The following is a 23470-nucleotide window of genomic DNA, read 5'->3' on the forward strand; positions in this document are numbered from 1 at the left end:
ATGAATTTTTAGTTTATTGGATAGGTTATGATTATTATCTTGATGTTTCAATTGTGCCATATTTAGCCAGTTGATGTTTAACTTTGTTTATGGTATGATTTTTTAAATATATGAAACCTATGCTGTTTTAAAAAAGGTATTCAAATGTACTGGTCTCTTTAGGTGTCTGGATTTCGTGTCATAATTGGAGAAGCTACTTCTTACCTTAAATCCCATTAAACATTGTTGATCATCTAAGTCCCATGGTTTTGTAACTTTTGCTGCTTGCCCTTTGACCATTCCCCTGCTTATAAGCACCACACTGGGGAGTAGTAGAGAATAGAGGAGAAAGGTACAGAGAAGTCCATAGTGAAATGATTGCTGTGGATAGCTATAACCACAACCATTAAGGCATAACACTTGTAAAAAAAATTTTAACCCATGGAAATGGACATTTTTAAGCATATTCACACTTTGTCTAAGTATACCTAATCTATTCTGAATGATTCACAAATGAAGAGCATTGTTTTTCCCACAGTGGTGACACCTTTGGTACCTCATGAATTAAACAGGATTATTTCTTTTTAGGTGGAAATAACTTGAGTCTAGCTCTCTAAATGTAATTTAGAATATTTGTGTTTGCTTTCCTTTTTTGGAGACAGAGTCTCTCTTTGTCGCCCAGGCTGGAGTGCAGTGGCCTCCCAAGTAGCTGGGATTATTGGCGTGTGCCACCACATCCAGCCATTTATTTTTTATTTAAAAAAAATTTTTTTTATTTTCAATATGGTTTCACAATATTGGCCAGGCTGGTCTTGAACTTTTGGCCTCAAGTCATCTACCCACCTTGGCCTCCCGATTGTGTTTGCTTTTTATTTTATTTTTCCTGTTTTCCTTCGCTGTTTGCTAGTCAGTTAGCTGTACTTTGTTGCTGTTTTCAGTACTTTATTGCTTCTAATAGTCTCTCCCTTTTAATTTGTTGTGAGGTTGGGAAACCAGATACATGCCATCTATTGAGTTGAGTTTAAATAAGACAGATAAGGGGGAGGTCCCAGGATGTCTCTCTCTCTCTCTTTTTTTTTTTTTGAGATGGAGTTTTGCTGTTGTTGCCCAGGCTGGAGTACAATGTGCAATCTTGACTTACCACAACCTCCACCTCCCGGGTTCAAGGGATTCTCCTGCCTCAGCCTCCCGAGTAGCTGGGATTACAAGCATGTGCCACCACGCCTGGCTAATTTTGTATTTTTAGTAGAGATGAGGTTTCTCCATGTTGGCCAGGCTGGTCTCGAACTCCTGACCTCAAGTGATCCACCTGCCTTGGCCTGCCAAAGTGCTAGGATTGTAGGCTTGAGCCACTGTGCCTGGCCTCTCCCACCCCTCCCTTTTTGTTCCCAGTTCTCATTGGTCTACAGTGTGAGTCCCAGGGTGGAATTTGGAAGAAGGTTGGGGCTATTGGACATAGACATAATGATAATAAAATAGATAATTGATTAACAATAATTAACATGAATAGATAATGATAGTGCTATCTGTCTGGAACAGTCTGTGTGGTTAGTTCCTTTCAGCTCTTGGATTAAATGTTGTATCTTCTAGAGCCCTTCCCAGACCTGAAATTACTTTCTTCTCCCTCTTCTTCCCCCTTATCTATATCACCTTATTTATTTATTTATTTATTTTATTTATTTATTTATTTATTTATTTATTTATTTATTTTTGAGATGGGGTCTTGCTCTGTCTCCCAGGCTGGAGTGCAGTGGTGCCATTTCAGCTCACCACACCCTCAACCTCCTGGGCTCAAGCGATCCTTTCACCTCAACCTCTAGAATAGCTGGGCCCACAGGCACGTGCTACCACGCCCAGCTGATTTTTGTATTTTTTGCAGCGACAGGGTTTTGCCATGTGCCCAGGCTGGTCTTGAAATCCTGAACTCATGCACTTAACCCGCTTTGGCTGCCCACAGTGTTGGGATTACAGGCATGAGCCACTGCGCCTAGCCCTAATGTGCTTTTTAAAGAGTAAGCACAGCTGGGTAGGGTGGTGTGTACCTGTAGTCCTGGGTACCTGGGAGACTGAGGCAGGAAGATTGCTTGAGCCCAGGAGTTGGAGGCCAGCCTGGGCAACATAGCAGACTGTCAAAAAAGAAAAAGTAGAAATTAAAAAAAGGAGTAAACATATGCATATGTTGTTAATACTAACAGTTTACATGGTATAGTACTATGTATGTATGTATATATGTATGTATTTTGAGACAGAGTCTCTCTCTGTCGCTAGGCTGGAGTGCAGTCATGTGATCTCGGCTCACTACAACTTCTGCCTCCTGGGTTCAAGTGATTCTCCTGCTTCAGCCTCCCGAGTAGCTGGGACTACAGGTGTGTGCCACCACACCCAGCTAATTTGTGTATTTTTAGTAGAGATGTAGTTTCGCCATGTTGGCCAGGATGGTCTTGATCTCTTGACCTTGTGATCCACCCGCCTCAGCCTCCCAAAGTGCTAGGATTACAGGCGTGAGCCACTGCGCTTGGTTGTACTTTGTTTTTTTTTTCTTTAAACAGAATTTTAAAATTATATGATAGCCAGTCTATCCCGTTTGATGTAATAGAAAATATTTGAGTTTTTATTTATTTTTATTTTTTAAGAGCTGGGATGTTATACTGTTGCTCAGGCTAGAGTGCAGTGCAGTGGTGCAATCACAGCTCACTCAACCTCAAACTCCTGGGCTCAAGTGATCCTCTCACCTCAACCTCCCAAGTAGTTAGGAGTAAAGGTTCATGTCATCACACTTGGCTAATTCTTTTCTTTTCTTTTTTTTCTTTTTTGACACTGATTTTCACTGTTGTTGCCCAGGCTGGAGTGCAATGGCACGATCTTGGCTCACTGCGACCTCTGCCTCCTGGGTTCAAGCAATTCTCTTGCCTCAGCCTCACATGTAGCTGGGATTACAGGCACCTGCCACCGTGCCTGGCTAATATTTTGTATTTTTAGTAGAGACGGGGTTTCACCATGTTGGCCAGGCTGGTCTCCAACTCCTGACCTCAGGTGATCCACCCACCTTGGCCTCCCAAAGTGCTGGGATTACAGGTGTGAGCCGCCATGCCCGGGCAGTTATTTTATTTTCTTTTTGTAGAAACGGGGTCTTTCTGTGTTGCCCAGTCTGGTCTTGAACTCCTGGCCTCAAGTGTTGCTCCAGCCTCCCAAAGGGTTGGGATTACAGGCATGAGCCACCATACCTGGTGGCTTTTAAGTCTTTTGTTAAAAACAACTCTGGCAGAACAAGAAGACATACAGGCCACTATTTTGTTTCCTTTTGTTTTATAGTCAGTATTTCCTTTCAAGTTCTATTTTTGGCACAGAAGCTGCATTGGTCCTGGGAGAAGACCAGCTGCTGTGGCTCCAGTTGAGTTTACTTTCCTTGACAAGTGAGGAATGCATTGGGTACGGAGGCAACAAGCTGCTGTGGCTCCAGTTGAGTTTACTTTCCTTGACAAGTGAGGAATGCATTGGGTACGGAGTCTCGCTCTGTCGCCCAGGCTGGAGTGCAGTGGCACGATCACAGCTCACTATACCCTCTGCCTTCTGGGTTCAAGCAGTTCTTCTGCCGCAGCCTCCCAAGCTGAGGCAGGAGGATCACGAGCCCAGGAGTTTGAGACCAAGCTGGGCAACACAGCAAGACCCCATCTCTATAAAAAATTACAAAAATTAGCTGGGCATGGTGGCATGTACCTGTCGTCCCAGCTACCCGGGAGGGTGAGGTGGGAGGACTACTTGAGCCTGGGAGGCAGATAGATGTTGCAGTGAGCCAAGGTTGTGCCTCTGCACTCCAGCCCGGGCAACAGAGCCAGACCCTGTCTCCCCACCCCACACTGCCCCCCAATAAAAAATAAATTTTTTTTTTTAAAGGCTGGACACGGTGGCTCATGCCTGTAATCCCAGCACTTGGGGAGGCTGAGGTGGGTGGATCACCTGAGGTCAGGGATTCGAGACCAGCCTGGCTAACATGGTGAAACCCTGTCTCTATTAAAAATACAAAAATTAGCCAGACATGGCGGAGGCGCCTGTAATCTCAGCTACTTGGGAGGCTGAGGCACAAGAATTGCTTGAACTCGGGAGGTGGAGGTTGTAGTGAGCTGAGATTGTGCCACCAGCCTGGGTGACAGAGAGAGACCCTGTCTCAACAACAACAGCAACAACAAAAGTCAATCCTCTCAAAACCCTGCCGCTCCTGGCTGGGCGCGGTGGCTCATGCCTGTAATCCCAGCACTTTGGGAGTCCGAGGAGGGCGGGATCACGAGGTCAGGAGATCGAGACCATCCTGGCTAACACAGTGAAACCCTATCTCTACTAAAAATACAAAAAATTAACTGGACGTGGTGGCGGGCACCTGTAGTCCCAGCTACTCGGGAGGCTGAGGCAGAGGTTGCAGTGAGCCGAGTCGCACCACTGCATTCCAGCCTGGTTGACAGAGCAAGACTGTGTCTCAAAACCACCATCCCCCGCCCAAAAAAAAAAACACCCTGCTGCTCCTTTAAGAACTATGTTTATGTAATATTCTAAGTCCTTTTTTATGATTTCAACAATGTTCACAGAATCTTCACCGGGGTAGATGCCATCTTATGAAACCACTTTATTTGCTCATCTGTAAGAAGCAATTCCTTAAGGCTGGGTGTGGTGACTCATAGCTGTAATCCCAGCAGGTGGATCGCTTGAGCCCAGGAGTTTGAGACTAGCCTGGGCAACATGATGAAACCCCATCTCTACAAAAAATACAAAAATTAGCCAGGTTTGGTGTCATATGCCTGTAGTCCCAGCTCCTTAGGAAGCTGAGGCAGGAGGATTGCCTGAGCGTGGGTGGTTGAGGCTGCAGTGAACTGTGGTACGCCACTGCATTTCAGCCGAGGTAACAGAGTAAGACCCTGTCTCCAAAAAAAGGGGGAGCAACTCCTCGAAACTCCTCATCTGTTGAAGTTTTATCTTGAGGTTACAGTAATTCAGTCACATCTTCAGATTCCATGTCTTTTCCTATTTCCACCACATTCCCAGTTACTTCCTCCGCTGAAATCCTGAACCCTTCAAAGTCATCCGTTAGAATTAGAATCAACTTCTTTCAAACTCCTATTTGTGTTGATATTTTGACCTCCTCCCGTGAATCGGAAATGTTCTTAATGGCATCTAGAATGGTAAGTCTTTACCAGAAAGATTTCACTTTGCCCATATTCATCACAGGAATCACTATCTGTGTCAGCTGTAACCTTATGAAATATGTCTTAAATGGTAATACTTGAAAGTTAAAATTACTCCATAATCTTTGCAATGCAGAACGGATGTTATGTTAATGGACATGAAAACAACATTAATCTCTTTGTACACTGCTATCAGAGCTCTTGGGTGACCAGGTACATTGTCAATGAGCAGTAATATATATGTGTGTGTGTGTGTGTATATATATATATATATATTTTTTTTTTCCCTCCAGACAGAGTCTTGCTCTGTCACCCAGGCTGGAGTGCAGTGGCATGATCTTGGCTCACTGCAACCTCTGCCTCCCAGATTCAAGCAATTCTCCTACCTCAGTCTCCCAAGTAGCTGGGATTATAGACGTGTGTCACCACACCTGGCTAATTTTTGTATTTTTAGTAGAGACAGGGTTTCACCATGTTGGCTAGGCAGGTCTGGAACTCCTGACCTCAGGTGATCCACCCACTTCAGCCTCCCAAAGTACTGGGATTACAGGTGTGACCCACCGTGCCCGGCTAATTTTTTTTTTTTTTTTTTTATGAGACAGAGTCTGGCTCTGTTGCCCAGGCTGTAGTGCAGTTGTGTGATCTTGGCTCACTGCAGCCTCCACCTCCTGTGCTCAAGCAATTCTTGTGCTTCAGCCTCCAGAGTAGCTGGGACTGCTGGCACACACCGCCATGCCCGGCTAATTTTTGTGTTTTTAGTAGAGATGAGGTTTCACTGTGCTGCCTAGGCTGCTCTCAAACTCTTGGCCTCAAGCAATCCACCTGCCTCGGCCTCCTAAAGTGCTGGGATTACAGGCGTGAGCCACGGTGCCCTGCCAGCAGTAGTATTTTGAATTTTTTTTGTGAGCAGTAGGTCTCAACAGTGGACCTAAAATACTCAGTAAATTATGCTGTAAACAGATGTCATTCGGGCTTTATTGTTCCATTTATAATGCACAGGCAGAATAGATTCAGTGTAATTCTTTTTTTCTTTCTTTCTTTCTTTTCTTTTTTTTAAAGACAGGATCTCCCTCTGTCACCCAGACTGCAGGCTGTAGTGCTGTAGTGCAGTCTCAGCTTACTGCAACCTCTGCCTCCAGGCTCAAACAATCCTCCCACCTCAGTCTCCTGAGTAGCTGGGACTGTAGGCACATGCCACCATGCTCGACTTAGTTTTTTGTTCTTTGTGGAGACAGGGTTTCACCATGTTGCCCAGGCTGGTTTCTAATTCCTGGGCTCAAGTGATCTGCCTGCCTTGGCCTTCCAAAGTGTTGGGATTACAGGTGTGAGCCACTCCACCTGGCCCTTTCATTTTTATGTTATGTAGATGAGTTCTTTCCTTAAACCTCATGAAGCAACCTCTTCTAACTTTTCTTCAGCTTCCTCAACTGTCTCAGCCCTCATAGAATTGAAGAGAGTCACGGTCTTGCTTTGGCTTATGGAATATTGTGGTTAGTTTGATCTTTCCAGATCATGTAAAACATTATTCTTACCAGCAATAAGGCTGTTTCACTTTCTTGTTATTCCTATGTTTATTGGAGTAGCACTTTTAATTTCCTTTTAAGAACTTTTTCTGAGGCTGAGGTAGGGGGATCGCTTGAACAGTCAGCAGTTCAAGGTTGCAGTGAGATGTAATTGCACCACTGCACCCCAGCCTGGGCCATGGAATGAGACCCAGTATCTAGTAAAAAATAAAATAAAATAAAAAAATAAAAACAGTATTTGTCCCTTTGCATTCACAACTTGGCTGTTTGGTGCAAGAGTCCTAGCTTTCAGCCTGTCTCAGCTTTTTGATGTGCCTTCCTCACTAAGCCTAATCATTTCTAGCCTTTTTTTTTTTTTTTGAGACAGTCTCACTCTGTTGACCAGGCTGGAGTGCAGTGGCACGATCTCAGCTCACTGCAACCTCCACCTCCTGGGTTCAAGCGATTCTCATGCCTTAGCGCACCAAGTAGCTGGGGTTATAGGTTTGCGCCACCACACTCGGCTAATTTTTATATTTTTGGTAGAGATGGGGTTTCACCTGCCAGGCTGGTCTCGGGCTCCTGACTTCAAGTCATCTGCCCAACTTGGCCTCCCAAAGTGCTGGAATTACAGGTGTGTGCCACCACGCCTGGCCCATTTCTAGCTTTTGACTTAAAGTGAGAGATGTGCATTTCCTCCTTTTACTTACTTGAACAGTTGGAGACCACTATAGGGTTATTATTTGGACTTATTTCAATATTGTTGTGTCTCAGGGAATAAGGAGGCCTGAAGAGAGGGAGAGAGATGGGGAATGGCTGTTGGAGCAGTGAGAATATACACAGCATTTACTGATTAAGTTCACCATCTTATATGGGCACAATGCATGGTGCCCCCGAACAATGAACCATTGTAACATGGAAGATCACTGATCACAGGCTGGGCACGGTGGCTCACACCTGTTATCCTAGCACTTTAGGAGGCTGAGGTGGGTAGATCACCTGAGGTCAGGAATTCAAGACCAGCCTGACCAACATGGTGAAACCCTGTCTCTACTACAAAAATCAGCCAGGTGTGCTGGCAGGTGCCTATAACCCCAGCCACTGGGGAGGCTGAGGCAGGAGAATTGCTTGAACCCGGGAAGTGGAGGTTGCAGTGAGCTGAGAGCCGGCCACTGCACTCCAGCCTGGGTGACAGAGCGAGACTCTGTCTCCAAAAAAAAAAAAAAAAGGAAGGCCGGGCGTGGTGGCTCACGCCTGTAGCCCCAGCTCTGGGAGGCCGAGGTGGGCGGATCATGAGGTCAGGAGATCGAGACCATCATGGTTAACACGGTCAAACCCGTCTCTACTAAAAATACAACAATTAGCCGGGCGTGGTGGCAGGCGCTTGTAGTCCCAGCTACTCCTGCTGAGGCAGGAGAATGGCGTGAACCCGGGAGGTGGAGCTTGCAGTGAGCTCCACTGCACTCCAGCCTGGGTGACAGAGCAAGACTCAGTCTCAAAAAAAAAAAAAAAATCACTGATCACACATCACTGTAACAGATATAATAATAATGAAAAACCTTCTTGAGATAATAAGAGAATCAACAAAATGTAAGGGAGGCATACAAAGTGAGCAAATGCTGTTGGAAAATTGGCACCAGTAGACTTACCTGAAGCAGGGCTGCCACAAACCTCAATTTGTAAAAAGTACAATATCTGTAAAGCACAATAAAATGAGGTATGCCTGTAGGGACCAGGAAAAATTGAAGAAAAATTCATTCCTCTTCACTGCCTCACAGGTGTCTTGGGGAGAGGGAGTATGAAAAACTAATTTAATTTTACCCTTTGTCTTTCAGGTTTGTCCTATTTCAAAAGAGCATGTGATGGGATCATTTTGAAGTGCCTTTCTTAGCCACACCTAGCGATTAGATTATCTGAATTCAGGGACTTCTCACAGTATGTTTTTACTTTGTTGCCTTCCTTTTCTTTAAAAATGATTTAAGAAGTCCTTTGCACATACAGAATGCTCCTTAGCCATTAAATAACAACCCTTTTCCTGCCAGTCATTGACCTCCAAAATTCAAGTGGTCAGTTTGTTTGAACTTGAGCATCTAACATCATTTGTTCAGTTTTTTTTGTTGAAATTACTGAATCAAACTTCAAAAAAAGGGTGGGGAGCACAACAGAGTGACAAAATTATATTATTAAGTTGTGTAGAAAATAGAAACAACAAATTTGAACATACAGACAAGATAAAAAGGCCACATTTTGCATTTGTCATACAACCATTAAAAATACAGCAGTGCCTTGCTGCTTCTCTGTCTCTGTGGAATATCATGGTTAAAGTATAACCCCCATTTGGTGCGTAGGAAAAAGGCACACAAAATTAATCTAATGTTTCTAAGATTACATATATAAAATTACAAGGAACATGTAGATTTCCTGACTATACCTGGTATTTTATCAATGAATTGAAATGTGTAAAGAACCTCAGAGTACAACAAAGTAATTACTATGGTTTCCTAGCTCTGCATTGTAGCTAGTTAATAAATTATTAATTATTAATTATTATTAATTATTCAGGGAAGTGGTTTTTTCTAGTTGCTACTATGTATATTTTGATTTTTTAGTATAGAGGCATAGTAATATTTATATTAATGTTGGTGAAATGAAAATTTAAACAATTTCAGAACAAAACTTTATCAAATATTTTCCAATATAGGCTTTTGTGTTTTAAGTTTCTACCTTCATTAACTTTTACGCCACCCTTGGTTTTTGAAATTTGAATCTGATTCTGTTTTCTTCAAGGGCCTGTATCTTCCTTTGTATATGCTTTGCATAACAAGTACAGGTCATGCTTAGCATTGTGTTGAATGTTGAGTTTATTTCAGTGTAAACTGAATGCTTTAGCGTAAACTCAGCATTCAACACAATGTCTGGCATTAAATGATTTGCATAGTATTATGTAAAATGTTCTTGTACATTGTAGCAGTGAGGATATCTGATACAATTTTGACATTAGCATTATATATTTAATTACATTTCTATTTTTAAGTATTAAGGAATGGAAATATTTTAATGTTAATATACTAGGAACTCTGGGATCTTCCCCAGCCTCCCCACTCCCCCCAGTAGCTGCTGCTGGAGATGGAATCCTATCTGAGTGTTAATAATAATGCCATCACCCATTCCCTTCCCCCAGCCTTATGCTAGAGCCTAGTTTGCCTGCAGCTGCAGTGCTAGGCATCTTTCAGGAAGTGACCTTGGCTTGTATTAATCAAATTCAGAACACACAAAAAAGCTTCTTGCTAACATGCTGACTTGATGTAAAATTTTATCGCATCCATTTTCCTTCAAAATGAGGCCATTTTGTAAAAAGATATACAGAAAACCCCTAATTTAATATATATCTATATATACATATATGGAAAGCTTTCGCAAGCCATGTTGAAAAAACAACTAGGTCTGTTTTAAAGTAGACTTTTTATTGCCAAATATGCATAAACTTTAAATCACGAAGGCTTGGAAAAATTGTTACTAGAAAATTACTTCTTTTAATGCTGAATTAAGAAAAAACTATTAGCATCGAGTTTATTTACTATCTTAACTGACATTATATTGCTTTATAAACTTTAAACACTGAAGTTATTTTGGAACCCTTCAGCAGTTGTATTAAGTAACACACTTCTGTATATTTGCTTACTTTCCTGTATTCAGAAAGAACGGGGGTCTTACTTTGCTGGTTTGGATAAGAACTTATCTTACATGAAATCGTTTTCTTAGGCAATGATGGTGCCTACAGGGTATTCTAAACGTAAAGGTAAATTTAAGTCGATGAGTCCATTAAAATTCAACTACCTATTGTGTCAGAGAGAGAAATATTGCTAACTACAAATTCACAGTGTGTTCATTAGGATTTGACTAATCATTTTGATAGGAGAGCAGTTAATACAGCGATTTCACTTTTATCCTGTGGTGCTTCAAAGGCATCTAGTTTTTAAATGTAGTCTGGTTAAGGTGTATGTAGTAGAGGTTTTCATTTTAACCTTGCTCAATGTTAAATATAGAGTGTTGAAAATATTATTTAATGGATTAGTTTATTGGTTTCTGCATTTTGAAGAAATTTACATAAATAGGGAGCAGTTGTACCTACTGCCAAATGGTTCACTCCTGAGTTTATCATATAGTTACTCCCAGGTAATGAAATAGAAGAAAAAAAAATTTAAACCTTAGGAGCTCTGCCTATTTTTCTGTGGATCCACATTATGAAAAGGATAGAGGAACATTGCATGTGTATAGTAGTGGTTTGAGGAGAGGGTAGGGAATCTATGCAAATAAGAAAATTGGGGTACAGGCGAATCCTTAAGTTAGATGTCATATCTGAGTTACTTTTAAAGCATTTACTGGATACACAACCAGTATTATCTTTTTACCATCCTATAAATTGTTCGTAGAATTGCAGCCTCATGGAGGAAAATCCATCTTCTTTACCTGCCTAAATTCATTCTTTGTCTTGATACTAGCATTAATAATTGGTTTGTTAGATACTACAGGATAAACTCAGATTTCAAGAAGAAAGAAGATAATTACTTGATCGTTTCTCCCCTCAAACACCTGTGTAAAATATGTTGTCTTGAATAAAATTGTCACCTTGAACTTATGTTCTTTGCCTTCTCCACTCCCCTGCCCTTAAAAAAAAGAAAAAGAAGGGAAAGCCTTATAAGAAAAGGAAAATGTGCAATCCTGGTAGCCAATGAGTTAATGTTCATTTGTAGCCAGAGGGGTCAGCATGCAGCCTGTGTTTCCTGATTGGCTGCTAAAAGGTGAAATTGAAACCACTGTAAACTTTTGACCCTGTAGCAATTCTTGTGGAAAGCCTTCCACTGGTGGAGCCCAGAGCTTTGCTCACTTCCCCACCCAACCCTCCCACCATCTTTCCTGTATTTATTTTGTGTGATCCTGTAGCACTGCATGCAGTTTTTCCAAAGTGGTGGGGAGAGAGAAGCAGAACAAGCACAAGCAAGCAGCTTGCTTGCATGCCTGTTTTGGTAACTCTTGGTAACTTCAACTCAGCCAAGGATACCGGGCCTGTTATACTAATCTGCCAACCAGATTTTTAAGTTTTCTCCTTAATCTAAAGCGAATTAAATAAAATTTAGGCTAGTTTAGTGCCATAGTTCATCAGTGGATAGTATCGTTGTATAAGCAAAAATATGTGGTATGATTTCCTGGATGTGTTGAATTAAAAATAAGTTTTCAGTATTAACTACCTTTAAATACCCCATTTATGTTTCCTGTATCCCTATGTAATTTTTACACAAATGGCCATTTCATAGAAGTTTTTTTCTCCTTTGCCTTTTATTATAAAGAAACTCAAATGGCATTTTGGTTATGACAACTCTGGATATAATTGCAGAAATTGTACAGTTAATACCTCCCCCTTTGGCTGAGATAAATGGTTTTGGATTTGTCTTGCTTTCACATGTAAATAGTGCTTAACACAACAACCCCATGAAAAAGGCAGGGTAGCTTTTCTCTATTCTTTCCTTATGCTCTCATGGGACTCGGGTCTTTTTAATTATTCCTTTTATCCATGGTGTCTAGCACAATGTGGCACATGGATGCTTAGCAGATGCTTACTGAGTGAACATAGCTTTCTTTCATTTTAGGAACTTTAGTGTCTGTTTATACCTGCTTCCCTTTTCCTAATTAATTGATGGCAGTGACCGTGATTTACTTATTTCCAAGTGTCAGTGCAGTGCCTGACATCTAATAGATACACAGCAAGCGTTTAATTGAAATCAAATTAAAGTCTAACACAAGATCATTTCAAGAAGCAGGACTTTACAAAATCTAGGTTTTCAGAAGCCAAGGCGTCTGTTTTCACTGTGTTATTGTGAATTTTCAGGCTGATTCGGTATAGAACTAAATGTTTAATTTATTAAATGTGTAGAATAAATTATAAGTCAGCTTGATTCTTTCTAGTATATATCTCAAGATACGTGATAATACCTGTCCTTATTTTACTAGACATGCATATGCTGTAATTTGAAATAATTCCTTGTCCCCCACTCCCTTATCAAGAAGATTATAGTATTTAAAAAAGATTGTAATAAATGTCTTACCAATGTTCTCCTGGGAAGCAAATACATTTTTACTTAATTGAACATAGAATAATGGACTAAGTAATGGGAAAAAAATTCTTAAACTGAGTTAAGTTTATGTATTTCAAAAATGTGGTCCATTTTATATAACTTTATTATTTTTTAAGACAGAGTCTTGCTCTGTTGCCCAGGCTGAAGTACAGTGGCACGATCTCAGCTCACTGCAGCCTCTGCCTACCAGGTTCAAGCGATTTTCCTGCTTCAGCCTCCTGAGTAGCTGGAACTACAGGCACCCGCCACCACACCCAGCTATTTTTAGTAGAGGTGGGGTTTAGCCATGTTGGCCAGGCTGGTCTTGAACTCCTGACCTCAGGTGATCTGCCCACCTTGGCCTCCCAAAGTGCTAGGATTACAGGCATGAGCCACTGCACCCAGCCCCGTTTTATATAACTTGAAATGTTCATATGATTTTCAACTTGCATTTGGTCTTTTCCTTTCATTATAGCTATAGATTAGCTGTAGTTGATTGTTACTAGTGAAATCTGTGGTCAGTGTTTTGATCAAAGATATTTATCACTTGATAAATAATCCCAATCACAAAAGTGTTGGATTTTGATGTTAAATTTAACGCTAATATTATGCAATCTTTAACCTGAAATTCATTTGGTGAAGCAGTCTACTCTGTAGTACTTTGAAGATTATTGGGCAACAGCTGACTTTTCCCAATGACAGTGGTTCCCCTTTTCTATGATTTTAGGGAAGTGAGGAAGGTGATCCTGGGAGCAGTGCCAGCAGGAGCTTGGAAAGAACAATGGGTTTAATATGATTGTGGAATCCTTGCCCCTTTCCATGTTCAACAGTAAAAGAAAAACATGTTTATAATATTCAGTGGCTGCTTTTGGCCCTGTTGGTGTTTCCAAGCATTATATATTACATAGTTTGGATTTTCCTGTGTATCAACTCCTCACCCCCAGTTTTATTCTTTGTTCTGGCCTTGAGGCACATCTTCTCAGACTAGCTATTAACAAGGCTTAATTTGATGTTTAATTTCTCCCCATGTCCTTTTAGGTCTCTGGTGATGAAGGTTTAAAGTAAAACAAAAACCTAAAACTAAAACAGGGGCCATGTTGTCCAAGATGGACTCAGACTCCTGAGCTCAAGCAATCCTCCTGCCTCAGCCTCCTGAGTAGCTGGCATTACAGGTGTGCGCTGCCATGCCTGGCCTGGTGATGCAGGTTTTGGTAATGTAGATCTCATCAGTAAACTGTTAATTCTACTAGAAAATTTAATGTCTCTGTCACCTTCTCAGATATCTAATGTTTCTGGAACTTGTCACATTTAGTTTTATGTCAGTATGATTTGGTTTTTGTATGTGTGATTGACTAAAATCTGAATTGTGAAAAGGGATAATCTTGTTTTTGATAAAGAAAAAAAAATACTGTCCTAAGAAATCTGCTAGGATTGTTGCATTTGCAGAATCTTTTTTCGAGACAAGTTTAACTCACCAGCAAGTTTACTAATAGTTCCATACTTACAGGATCCTGGTATATAGTAGTACACCTTTCCAGGTTCCTGGTAGGCAAGCCAATCATTGTTCTGTGACTATTTGCCAATCTCTCTGGTTTAACTATACACTTCCTCGGAGGGGAGAATTTTGTACCTGGCTTGTCTTTATGTTAGTGAACTGAACTGGGTCTCTTTTCCTGTGTATGCAACGGAAAGCTGAACACTGAGCACCAAGTTTTTGTAGGAAGAAAAGTTTATTGCAAGGCTGCTGTGTAAGGAGACAGGTGTTGGGCTCAAATCTGCCTTTCTGAGCTAGAGTTTGGGTGCAGGTTTTATATTTGGAGAGTAATGAGGTGTGATCTGAGTGGATCCTGCCTTGGGTGATGTCAAGGCTTGATTTGGTTGGATCTTCTGTCTTGCCATGTGGTGTCTGCTCTTATTCATTCGCTGTTCTTCAGTTTGATCATTTAGATTCCACCCATGGTTGCATTCTTGGTTCATCTGGGCATGCTGACTTTACATGATCTTCCACCTGGGAGTCCAGCAGTTAAAATTTGGGTCCAAGGGTGCAGATTGGCAGGGTCAGCTTTCCTTTGAGAAGTATGAAAACCAGCACTGTAACACTGGAGTATTAATCTAGGCCCTCTCATCACCTTCTGCACTAGGCAGCAGTAATTGTTTCCTAGGTCTATTATTATTATTATTATTTTAAATTTTATTTATTTATTTATTTATTTTGAAACGGCGTCTCTCTCTGTCACCCAGGCTGGAGTGCAGTGGCACAATCTCGGCTCACTGCAAGCTCTGCCTCCGGGGTTCACGCCATTCTCCTGCCTCAGCCTCCCGAGTAGCTGGGGCTACAGGTGCCCGCCACCGCGCCTGGCTATCCCAGGTCCATTATGCTACTAGATACTTTCTGACTCAAATTCCTTTCCTGGCCTGCCATGGTGGCTCATGCCTGTAATCCCAGCACTTTGGAAAGCTAAGGTGGGCAGATTGCTTGAGGTCAGGAGTTTGATACCAGCCTGGCCAATGTAGTGAAACCCTGTCTCTGCAAAAATTAGCTGGGCATGGTGGCATGCACCTATAATCCCAGATACTCGGGAGGCTGAGGTAGGAGAATCGTTTAACCTGGGAGGCAGAGATTGCAGTGAACTGGGATCATGCCACTGCACTCCAGCCTGTGCAACAGAGTGAAACTCCATCCTCCACCCCCATCTCCCCCAAAAATCTTTTCCTTATCCCACCTCTCTTATTCCTTAGGTGCTAACCCCACTCCATGACCTTCCTTCCTCTTTCCTAATTAAGGAAAAAACAGAACCATTTTAGAAGTGAAACCTGATTTAAAACAGGGCCAGAAGATCTTAGAAGTGCTTTACAGAAGTTCTGCCTACCTTTTCTCTCTTCATCTTACACGAATTAAATTGGATAACATAAAAATTCAAGTTAAAAAAAATCACATTCGGCCGGGCGTGGTGGCTCAAGCCTGTAATCCCAGCACTTTGGGAGGCCGAGACGGGCGGATCACGAGGTCAGGAGATCGAGACCATCCTGGTTAACACGGTGAAACCCCGTCTCTACTAAAAAATACAAAAAACTAGCCGGGCGAGGTGGCGGACGCCTGTAGTCCCAGCTACTCAGGAGGCTGAGGCAGGAGAATGGCGGGAACCCAGGAGGCAGAGCTTGCAGTGAGCTGAGATCCGGCCACTGCACTCCAGCCTGGGTGACAGCGCGAGACTCCGTCTCAAAAAAAACAAAAAACAAAAAACAAAAAACATCACATTCGATCGGGTATGGTGGCTCACACCTGTAATCCCAACACTTTTGGAGGCTGAGGCAGATAGATCACTTGAGCTCAGGAGTTCGAGGCCAGCCTGGGCAACATGGTGAAACCCTGTCTCTACAAAAAATATAAAAATTAGCTGGGTATGATGGTGTGTGCCTGTAGTCCCAGCTCCTTGGGTAGTTGATGTGGGAGTATTGTTTGAGCCTCGGAGGTCGAGGCTGAGGTGAGCCATTACCATGCCACCACACTCCAGCCAGCCTGGGCACAGAGTGAGATCCTGTCTAAAAAAGAAAAAGAAGAAAAAAAAGCTACAACTTTGGTGCACAAAATTATTAAAAATATTAATTATATAAAATTACCTTTAGGCTGTGTGTATAAGTAACATAAATGAATTTTATGTTTAGAGTTGGGTTTCTTCTGCTTGCTATCTCAGTATGCATATGCAAATATTTTAAAAATCTGAAAAAAAAAATCCAAGACACTTATGCTTCCAAGCGTTTTGCATAAGGGATAGTCACCTGGCACTACCTAGAGTTCTCTTTTTCCTTTGTGAGCCACATGTAATGTGCCTCCCATTCCTTGCTCACTGATTTTCTCCCCTCTAATTTTAGTTTCAGAAGTACAACAGACCTTTCCATAATGCAGCTAGATTGTGGGTGGCTCTCCCCATACACTGTCTGCAGACTACACTACGTGGAATGGCCATGGCTCTAATATGTATGTTACTTGTAACTTGTGAATATATCATTTTTCCTTTCCCCCATACCAACAGATCTACCAATTCCAGCATGAAAGCTATTAACTTTAGGCCGTAATTATGGTTGTTATCTTGGTTCGATACCATTGGAATTAGTGGCAATCAGATTGTTGCTTTATTGTTAAATTTGGAAATTCGTAAGGTAAAGTGAATGTTCTTACTGGCTCACTTATTTATTGCAGCAGAACCTGCATACCATTTCTTCAAGTGCAAAAGCCTGCTGTTTATATGTTCATGTGTTTTATTGCAGATTATTTTGAAGAACGGTTTCTCATTTCCCCGTTAATATTTTGTTTCGGTGGTCAAAATGCATCCTTTTATACAAGGCAAGAAAACATCTGAGCCGTTCCTCTGGCTCTTGCTTGTTTGCTTTATCCATCCCTCCCTCATCTGATAATTTTTGGACTAGGGCATTGAAACATTTGCTTCTGCCAGGGTATTAATGTTGTCTTTATTCTCTGTTGAGCACTCATTTTGTACAAATGAATACCCCCACAAGGTCAGAGTACCCATCTGTTTTGATCACTTTTCAAGATCTGGTCTCCACCACCTCCACTTTGCATTATCCATTTTTACAGACATATATTATATATGCCATGCCTGACTTTTATTTTAATTAATTAATTAATTTATTTTTGAAATGGAGTTTTGCTCTTGTTGTCCAGGCTGGAGTGCAATGGCATGGTCTTGGGTCACTGCAACCTCTGCTTCCCTGGTTCGGGCAATTCTTCTGCCTCAGCCTCCCCGAGTAGCTGGACTACAGGCGCATGCCATCACGCCAAACCAATTTTTTGTATTTTTAGAAGAGATGGGGTGTCACCATGTTGACTGGACTGGTCTCAAACTCCTGACCTCATGTGATCCACCCACCTCGGCCTCCCAAAGTGCTGGGATTACAGGCATGAGCCACTGTGCCTGGCCCTGACTTTTATTTTTAATTTCTTAATTTTTATTTTTTTTGTGTGTGGAGATGGTGTCTTGCTATGTTGCTCAGGTTGATCTTGAACTCCTGGCCTCAAGTGGTCCTCCCACCTCTGCCTTTCAGAGTTCTGGGATTATAGGCATGAGCCACTACGCCTGACCCTATGTATGGTACAGTAAGACATCTACTCAAATTTCTAGGAAGAGGTGTTGTACTTGATAGCTTTTGTTTGTTCCGTATGTCCAGGGAAGGGAAAAATGGGAAGACCTAATTTTTTTTGAGAAAGAGTCTCGCTCTGTCACCCTGGCTGGAGTGCAGTGGCATAGTCTCAGGTCACTGCAACCTCTGCCTCCCAGGTTCAGGTGATTCTCCTGCTTCAGCCTCCCAAATAGTTGGGATTACAGGCGCATACCACGTCGCCTGGCTAATTTCTGTATTTTTAGTAGAGTTGGGGTTTTGCCATGTTGGCCAGGCCAGCCTTGAACTCCTGACCTCAAGTGGTCTGCCTGCCTTGCCTCCCAAAGTGCTGGGATTACAGGCATGAGCCACCATACCTGGCCGGAAGACTTAATTTGTGGGTGACTAATCATAATGCTTAAATGAAGAAAAGACAGTAAAATTCAATCCCTCTTCTTTTTTTTGTCCTCAGGATCAAAATACTTGCTGGACAGTGGACTCAGAGACCAATAAAAATAAACTGCTTGGACATCCTTTGACGGGTTAGCCAGGTAATTCAGCTTGACTTTGATTTGATCCTTTGTAATTTTTTGTCTTCAACCTTCTGAAGATACTACCCTCCTCTTTAATATATGATTTAATTAAAACTTTATGCTTCATGTTTTTCTCTTTAATGATTATTAAATGAATGAGCTTAGAGTACTTGAGTGAATACGTATGTATTTATATACACTTGGCCCTTGAATGAGCTTAGAGTACTTGAGTGAATACATATGTATATATATACACTTGGCCCTTGAACAACTGAGGACTGGGGACACTGATTCAGTAAAAAATGTGCAGAACTTTTGACTCCCCCCAAACTTAACTACTAGTAGCCTCCTCTTGCCTAGAAGCCTTACTGATAATATAAACAGCTGATTAACACATATTTTGTATGTTACATGTATTATATCCTGTATTCCTATAATAAAGTAAGCTAGAGAAAAGAAAATGTTATTAAGAAAATCATGGCCGAGTGCGGTGGCTCATGTTTATAATCCTAGCACTTTGAGAGGCTGAGGTGGTTAGATCACCTGAGTCCAGGAGTTGGAGAACAGTCTGGGCAACACAGCGAAACCCCATCTCTACAGAAAATGCAAAAACTGGCCATAGTGGCCTGTGCCTTAGTCCCTGGCACTAGAGAGACTGAGGTGGGAGGACTGCCTGTGCCCATGAGGTTGAGGCAGCGCCTGAGCTGTGATTGTGCCACTGCACTCTAGCCTGAGCAACAGAATGAAACCCTGTATCCAAAAAGAAATAGAAAAAAAGAAGAAAATTGTAAGGAGGCTGGGCATGGTAGCTCACTTATATGCTCACAACTATGATCCCAGCACTTTGGGGGTCGGACGCGGGAGGATCACTTGAGGCCAGGAGTTGGAGACCAGCCTAAACAACATAGCAACATCCCCAGTTCTACAAAACTCACACAGAATTAGCCAGCAAGGTGGTGTGCGCTTGTAGTCCTAGCTACCTTAGGAGGCTAAGGTGGGAGATTGCTTGATCTCAGGAATTTGAAGCTGCTGTCAGCTATGATTGCACCACTACATTTCAGCATGAGCAACAGTATGAAACCTTGTCTCTAGAAAATAAGTTAATAAGTAAATAATTAAAAATGAAAGTCATGGCCGGACGTGGCATGCCTGTAATCCCAGCACTTTGGGAGGCCAAGGTGAGTGGATCACCTGAGGTTAGGAGTTTGAGACCAGCCTGGCCAACATGGTCATTTTTGTAAAAATACAAAAATTAGCTGGGCGTGGTGGCGTGTGCCTGTAATCCCAGCTACTCGAAAAGCTGAGGCAGGAGAATCACTTGAACCTTGGAGGTGGAGGTTGTAGTGAGCTGAGATCATGCCACTGTACTCCAGCCTGGGCAATAGAGCGAGACTTCATCCCTAAAAAAAAAAAGTCATAAGGAAGAGTAAATATATATATTATTCATTAAGTGGATCATGATAAAGGTCTTCATTCTTCTTGTGAGGTTGAGTAGGCTTGAGGAGGAGGAGAAAGAAGAGGAAATGTTGGTCCTACTGTCTTAGGCATGGCAGAAGTAGAGAAAAATCTGCATGTAACAGAACAAGTGCAATTCCAATGTGTCATACAAGGGGTGATGGTATTCGTATATATGTATATACATACATATACAAACATAATTTTGGGGGAAGAGAAGAAATCCTCCCTCCTTATGTGTGAATATTTTAATGGCATTTAGTCAAACATCTGAATTAGCCCCAACTTATATTTACTGTTTCACCTTGTGAAGACAAATTTCCCCAAATTGCTTGTGCGGCAAATAACATTTCATCTAACCCCTGTCTTAACTTTTTTTTTTTTTTTTTTTTGAGACAGAGTCTCCCTCTGTCACCCAGGCTGGGGTGCAGTGGTGTGATCTCGGCTTACCGCAGCTTCTGCCTCCTGGGCAATTCTCATGCCTCAGCCTCCCAAGTAGCTGGGATTATAGGCGTGCACTGCCACATCCGGCTAAGTTTTGTATTTTTGGTAGAGATGGGATTTCACCATGTTGGCCAGGCTGAAACTCCTGGCCTCAAGTGATATGCCTGCCTTGGCCTAAAGTGCTGGGATTATAGGCGTGAGCCACTGCGTCTGGCCCCTTTTCTTAACTTCTAATATTATATCAGAATAGGAAAAATGAGAATAGAAAAAGCTGCCTGGTTGCCGAGAAAGCAATCATGCTTTGCTTAGCTAAATTTCTTTTAATAATCTCGTCATTTTCTTGGTTAGCTAGGTTTGAAATCTGAGTTGTCTTTGAATCCCACCACACTCTGATACATTTGGTAAGCAGGCTTTATCTGGCTTTCTAGTTTCATATGTCCTGTATTTGTTGCACTTTCTATTCCTAATTTTAGCTTCTGAGGCCAAGACCCCATAATTTCATGAGGGTGTTTGTCCTTGTCTCTGCTGCTTCCTTGTCCACTCAAAGTTTTGCTAGATTTTCCTAAATTTATACTTTTAGCCAAGCTTATGTTGTGCTCTAAGTTTTGTGCTACCTTTCCTTGGCTTACAGAAAAAAAAAGTACAAACTCCCTTCTCTGACATTTCCAATGGTACTTTATCTGAGAATCTATCCAAGTTACCAGCCTTAGGTCTTGTAATTTCCCTATGAAATCCCTCAGTTAATTGTGATATATACCCATTCTTCTGAACATAGCAGAGAACTATCTCCACAGATTTCTTTTGTTTTTGTTGTTGTTGAGACAGTCTTGCCTTGTTACCCAGCTTGGAGTGCAGTGGTGCAATCTTGTTTCACTGCAACTTCCACGTCCAGGTTCAAGCCTGCCTCAGCCTCCCGAGTAGCTGGGATTACAGGCACCCGCCACCATGCCCAGCTAATTTTGTATTTTTAGTAGAGATGGGGTTTCACCATGTTGGCCAGGCTGGTCTTGAACTCCTGACCTTAGGTGATCTACCTGCCTTGGCCTCCTAAAATGCTGGGATTACAGGTGTGAACCACTGTGCTCGGCCAATTTTTTTTTTTTTTAATTCCTTTTATTTGGAAGTATACATTTACAAAAGTTGCAAAAATATAGTGTAAAGAACATCTGGATATCCTTTATCCAGACTTATCCACTTGCTTTATTATTTGTATTTGTGCCGTCGTATTCTCTTTTCTCTTTCCATACACATAAACACACAATTTTTTTTTTAACCATTTGAGGGTGAATTACATATGTTATGCTTCTTTCCCCTAATACTTTTGTTGTATTCCTACAAATAGGGTAATTCTTTTATATAACCATGGTACAGTTAATAACTTCATAAATGGACATCGATGAAATCTATCGCCCATATTCCAGTTTTGTCAGTTGACCTAAGGAAGTCTCTTGTAGCATTTTCTACGCTTCCCGTATAGACTGCAGTCTGGGGTCAGGTTCTGCATTCAGTTATTATTTCTCTTTAGCCTCTTTTTTTCCTGGGATATTTTCACAGCCTTTCCTTATCTCTTATGACATTGGCATTTTTGAGAACACAACCCTTCCCTAACCCCCTTACTCTCTTCAATGGAGATGTTCTTCATTTTATGTTGGTCTGAAATTTCCTTGTGATTAGATGAAGATGTTACATATTCTTGGCAGGAATACTACATCGGTAATGTGATACTCTGAGATGGAGTCATATGACATCCATCTGTCCCTTATTGTGATGCAAATTTTGATCCCTTGGCCAAGGTGTTGCCAGATTTCTCCACTGTATGGTTTTTTCGCCCTCTCTTTTGCCAAGCAGTAAACAGCCTGTGGGGAAACAATGTAGATATTCTGATTCTTTTCACAGCTTCTTCTAGAAATAGCATTCATTGACTCTTGTCTGATCCAGCCTTTTATTGTGATGATTGCAAAATGGTCATTTTTTTCTTTCCAGCATTCCTTTCACATTACCTGTCAGCTCTTGGCTGTATTCCGTAATCAGTAGCCCTATCTATTGGTTATGGATTCATGAATTCCTATTTTTTGAATGGTTTATGATTCACTTACCCTGCTTAATTATTTTAGTGCTCAAATTGTCCTAGAAGTTTGGCCTAGTGAAACTCCTGTAAGTGGGCCGCTGTGTCCTTGTGGGGAATAAAAGTTTTAGAGACCAGGATCTCTCTGAGTGCTAGGTGTCCTCACTAATTCTGGGCTGTTTTCTCATCTCATCTAGAGCTAGAAAATAATATACATGCTTATACACATACACATACATATACATACTCATACAGTCATCCCTTCGTACCTGAGGGTGACTGGATCTAAGACCCTTTGCACCAAAATCTGCTGATGCTCAAGTTCTTTAAACTATAAAGTAGCAATTGTATTTGCATGTAACCCATGTTCAATTTCTTGTATGCTTTAAATCATCTCTAGATTACTTACAAGAATGTAACAGAGAGTAAATACTGTGTAGGTTATTGTTAAACTGTATTTTTTAATTTGTATTTTATTGTTATATTGTTTTTTACAATTTATTTTTTGAGTATTTTTGATCCGTGGATGCAGAATCCATGGATACAGAGGGCCGACTGCACAAGTGTTCATTGAAACATTGATATACGTATTTTAGAAATCATGAGTTTATATCAGTATGTACCTCTTTATTCCACGTCTATAGGGTTCTTTGTACCCCATTTTTTATTTTTATGTCCCTTCTTATTATGTGGTACGTTTACTCATTTGCCTAATCCTCTAATACATCTAAAATAATTTCAGAATTGGTTTTTTCATTTCACTACAATAAACAAACTGAAAATGAGTGGAGCATTTGTCTGTAATTCTTCTCCACCTCCCAATTTTACCCAAGACAGAGAGTAAATAGTTAAAATTTAAATTGCTTGGATTAGCCCTCCATACCCCTTCTCCACCCCACTTTTTTTTTTTTTTTTGAGACAGTCTCGCTCTGTTGCTCAGGCTGGAGTGCAGTGGTGCCATCTTGGCTCACTGCAGCCTCTGCCTTCTGAGTTCAAGCGATTCTTCTGCCTTAGCCTCCTGAGTAGCTGTGACTACAGGTGCGTGCCACCACACCCAGCTAATTTGTATATCTTTAATAGAGACAGG

General features: G+C 41.5%; 1 protein-coding gene across 16 annotated transcripts in view; it reads left to right on the forward strand.

The window, feature by feature from the left end:
* The window catches only part of NCOA3 (nuclear receptor coactivator 3), a 161325-nt gene that overhangs the window by 66218 nt on the left and 71637 nt on the right, over positions 1 to 23470 (forward strand). For 13 of the 16 annotated variants that reach the window (XR_002515099.2, XM_003904642.5, XM_009215961.4 and 10 more), the window contains exon 2: positions 18359 to 18437. The gene's annotated coding sequence lies outside the window, so the exon portion shown is untranslated. Of the gene's footprint in view, positions 1 to 8490; positions 8591 to 18358; positions 18438 to 23470 lie in introns of those variants that run through there. The other 3 variants (XM_031656821.1, XM_031656823.1, XM_031656822.1) reach the window with 1 other exon arrangement.

Source organism: Papio anubis, chromosome 16 (assembly GCF_008728515.1).
Source record: "Papio anubis isolate 15944 chromosome 16, Panubis1.0, whole genome shotgun sequence".
In the NCBI taxonomy this organism is placed as follows: Eukaryota; Metazoa; Chordata; class Mammalia; order Primates; family Cercopithecidae; genus Papio; species Papio anubis.